The sequence below is a fragment of the Alligator sinensis genome, unplaced genomic scaffold, assembly GCF_000455745.1.
Source record: "Alligator sinensis unplaced genomic scaffold, ASM45574v1 scaffold123_2, whole genome shotgun sequence".
NCBI lineage: Eukaryota > Metazoa > Chordata > Crocodylia > Alligatoridae > Alligator > Alligator sinensis.
Window position 1 is genome coordinate 3,648,374 of NW_005841917.1, and position 4,904 is coordinate 3,653,277.

A 4,904-nucleotide genomic window follows, 5' to 3' on the forward strand; every position below is an offset into this window, starting at 1 on the left:
CATTTCATTTCTGGCTTCTATTTCATTACCTATCCTCCTCCCATTAACTCTCTGCTTCTTAGCTGCATGTTCTCATCTGCCTGCCCAATCTGTCTCATACCCCTCTCCCCCAAATACAGGAGGGATAAAAGCCTGTCCTGGCTCACCTGCTCTCTAGTGGCAAGTTACAGTTGTAGCTCCTAGTCGGTCCCCTGCTTCTCAGTTCTCTAGTGGCAAGTCACAGCTTTGCAGGTGGGGGACAGTCCGAGAAGGTTTTTACCCTTAAGGTGCCCTTGAGCTAGCACAAACACCAATCAGTATTTGAGCAGCTCAAAGTACAATGTGTAACAAGGCCCTAAAATGACAGTGCAGTTTTATAGAATAAGGATTCCTTATCTTTCATGACACCTGACCCCTTCTAAAATGGGGAGTTTATAAGGCCAGAGGAGCAACATGGGACTCTGCACAGGTGCAGAGAAGACTCCTACACAAAACTGAAAATATTTATACTCTGGCAAGAACACTGCAGAATATCTTCAGCAAAACCAAAACTAGGGAAATAAATAAAGGTGGTTTTCCAACCTAAGCAATTGTAGATTTTGATTGTGCCTTGGAAATAGAATGGCCTTAGAACAATGATTCACTGGCTGTTTAAGATCATACAGTGTGTGTTCTACAGACTTAAAGGGCCCATTTTCTCCAGTGGACACTTAAATGCACCTGCAAAATTTATGAACAAAGAAATGCTTATTTGCAAGCACAAATGGAAACTTGTATATAATTTTTTTTTTTAAAGTGAACATGTAATTACTGTTGGCATATATGTTTGAATAATGTGTGGCATTTGGGGGGGTTGTTTGTTTGGTTTTTTTTAAATCGTGGCCCCAAACTTGGAAATATATGCATTTTCTTAAACACAATTTTCTAGAATCTCTTGTATTACTTATTACCATATCGTGTATTTGGGAGTGTAATTCATTTGAAGGCAGTGATAGTTCTCTAATCACACACAAGGTTTTAAATATTTTAAAAGAAACATGGGAGTTATCTGTTCTTATTTAGCTGTGTGTTTCAAATTGGTGCAAGGGAAGTATAGAATCATGATCTCATAATTATGAAAACAGCAGACTTCAAAATATTGTATTAAAGGATGTAGGTTTACATCTTCAGAATAACCATGTAGTTAGCCTTTTAATTTTTTTTTACTTGGGTAGTCACAGGAGCTTTCTATTACTTTTGTGCCACAGGTTAAAGATTAATTAACTGTTCTAAATTCAAGGGATGTAATATTAAAAAAACAAACACACCTGGTGTTCTGTTAATACACCAGCATCCACGTATCCTCCTAGTGGCCAAATGAAATAGCTTGGAGCTATTAGCCAGGGGGAGTTGTCAGCTTTCTAGATGCTGTATATTGCAACTGTGGTGCAAAGCAGCCTAAGTAGACCCATCACAACTACAATAGCAGCTAATGCCTGTGGGAAATGAATACATCTAAATTATATAATCAGTTTAAATTAGCATGTAAGTATGCATCTAGTAAGAGCTGGATTTAGAACAAGATGGTTTCTGGAACTCAATGTTCTTTGACTCATTGTTTGGAGTCAAGGATTGTATCAGAGAAGATGAACCATTTTGTTCAAAGGCAGGCAGCTGTGCATGAAAGTTGTCAAGGAGAGGAGAGATTTTAAGTAATGTTGACTGGAAAGCAAAAAATTGCATTCTGTGAAGTATTTTGAGGTTGCAGCATATGGATTCATTTCACATTGGATCTGGTGAACAAACCCAGGCCCCCAAAGTCCATAGTTTGGTCTCCCATAACCTACGCCTGATCTGTAGTCTGTCATATCCTGTGTGTGTACCCTAGCCACTGCTCTGGAGTGGGCATCCCATTCCAAGATATGTCTCTGTTTTGGACTGAAGACTTTTCTGATGAAAATTTTAATTAAAACTGATGCACTTCCTTAAGAAAATGTCCCAGTGAATCAGAATCTTTCAATGAGAAAATCAATTGTCAATTTCCAGCAGAAAGCAGGGTAGATTTGCACCTTATAATTTACATACAGCACAAGTTTTCATGGGCTAAAGCTTACTGCATCAGGTATTGTGAAAGGATGTTCAAAAAACAGTGTATAAGAAGGAGAGGATTTGAAAGGCAGAAAGTGGGGGAGAAGAGAGGGAAGGGGGAAGTGCTGGGAGAGGCAAACAAGCAAGCAATAAACCCATAGGAACAAAGGAGTCACAGAAGCTGGTCCAGGGAATGAGATAAGAATCCACAGTCCCTGTTTAAACCATACTTAACACGATCCAGTCTGTGGATGATTGTGTGTTCTGCAGTTTCCTGTTCAGTTCAGTTTTTAAAGATTTGCTGCAGTTCTAATTTTCTGGCAGTTCTAGCTGCCAGAGGTGAGATGGATATTCTCTGATATTAAGGATGACTTCTATAAGGTATACACAGACTTACTAATTTTAGATATGAGACAAGAGTAGATTCAAAAGCAGCTTCATGATGAAGTCCTGTGTAAATGTCATTCCTACTGTACACTGATTATAGGCTCTATCTATATCTGTCATTGGGTACTCAACTTCTGAAAAACTTGACCAATCCTTCAACCCCCAGCCTTCTGTCTCTTCTCTTTCCTTCACAGCCTATTGGGAAGCTGTGTACCTGAGACTTCCTCCAACTCTCTGCCCTTCCAAGTATCTTCTGGCTTTGAGGAAGATGGAAAGAGATTTTGTTTTTTCTTTCCCTAGCTTCTGCTTTCTTGGTTGCTTGATATCCCAGTGAATTGTAATGACAGCCACTGCTTCTCATAACCTCCCTTATGCAGTGTAGAATTGAGGTGAGTCTTCAGTGTTTCACTGCTCACAGGATTATGCTACTTTGCCAAGCCATGAGGAACAGGAGACTCATGGAAACAATGCCATCCGTTTACATTTTGAAGGTTTTCTTTGCAATTCTGAAGGCTTTGAAATTCCACTTTTCAGATGAAGTTTACATTTTGCAGTAAGAGATTATTTAGGAACTTACCAGCTGGAAAAGGTAACTTCTCACATCCTGACTTTAGTAATACTTAGCATGAGCATTTAATAGCTTTTCTTTTTATCCATAGCTCTCAAAATGATTAGCTAAGGTAGTGGTTTAAACTGTAGAGTGGCTGAGAGGTTATGTGAGAGGTTATATGTTTTTACTATATCCATAGTAAAAAAAAGTGAGACCATGATAGAGTTAAAAATTGAATCCACATAAGACTCTCATCTTGATTACTACTAATAATTTCCTCAGTACTTATCTATATATTTAAGTTTATATCTTACTGGGTGCATCTACATGAGATGCTTACTGTAGAGCTGCCTAATTAGCTCTGCAGTAAGGCATCACTAATAGCACCATGAAAAGTGCTATTAGGCTGAAGTAAACCAATTAGCTCTGCCATAGAATAGTACTGCCCAACACAAGTACTATTTTGTGCCAGAGTTATTTACTCTGCCACAGCCCATGTGTAGAGGTGACTGGGGCTAGCTGGGGCATGAGGATGCTACAGTGTGAGGCTGCCTGCTGGCTAGCCCCACATGGTAGCGTCCTCATGCCCCTGCCAGCCCCTCCACAGCATGTTGAGCAGGAGAAGCCCTGGGGTGGCAGACTAACCCCTCCCCCTCCTTCCCCCCACCGTGCCCTCTCCAAGCCAGAGCTGCACTGCCCTGGCTCAGTGTGCCGTGGTCCTGGGTGTATATGTACATGCTGCTCCTGGTAGCAATAAACTCCGCCACTAATTGTGCCAGAGTTTATTGTGTTGAATTAAATTCATGCGTAGATGCACCCACTGTGTGGATTTCCTTCCCTTTTTGTGGCATTTTGCAAGAGTTTGTCAGTATGCATCTGCAGTTTCAGGCTAAATAAATCTAGATGTTGTGTATAATTTGGGACATGTACTTGCTGTTCCACTCATTCAGAATGAAGTTTTCTTAGAGATGGAAAGATAAAGGTAACTAATATACTATATCACCAGCACAGAAACAGTGCATGATAGTTGTTGAGGGACAGAGTAAATATGGAAAAAGTCATACTGCTGGACCGAGACCCTTTAAAGAATGTGCTTTGCTTCACCAGAAGTTGATGGTCTTGCTGCAGAAATTGGTGATTGAACTTATCTGTATTTTGCAGGCTAGATGACCTTAACTGTCTTATATCACTTTACCTTAATCTTCACATAGGAATTCATAGTTTCATAGTTGGTGGAATAATTGGTGGAAGTCTAAGGGGTTAACAAGCTGCTAGTTACTGAATTTACTCAAATCCACGAGGAGATAGGTTTTTTTCTACAGTTAACACTGGGGAGGGGGAGCCCCTTATCTTGGATTTGAATACAAGTGTGTGTGTTGGGGAGGGATGGGAGAGGAGGGAAGCAGTTGCTGTGGCTCTGACTCTGGCTCTAGCCATCATGTTGGCGTATGGCTGGAGTTGGATCTGCACTTGCCACTGCCACAGCCACTGCCTGAACCTCCCTCCTCCCCCTCTTCTTTTATGGCAGCCCTTCAGATATTGGAAGACAGCTGTTGTGTCTCATCTTAATCACTTTTCTGCAAGATGAATATGCCTATTTCCTTCAGCCTGTCCTCATGTGACTTGCTGCCCAAGCCCTTTGTCATTTTTTGTGGCCTACCTCTGGACCCTCTCTAACCTCTCTATGTCCTTTTTAAAATGTGTAGCACAAAACTGCACACAATTCTCTAGTGCATCCTTCAAAAAGTGATGCAAACATGTTCCAACAGTCAAGTTAATGTAAAGCTGAATATTGTCCTAGTTGAGCAGAAGAAGCCCTGGGGTGGCAGGCTAACCCCTTCCCCTGGCAGGAGATATACCTGTGTGTGAATGGGCTTGGATCCCCAAACTGCTTGATGTCCACACAAGTGAAAGTGTACCT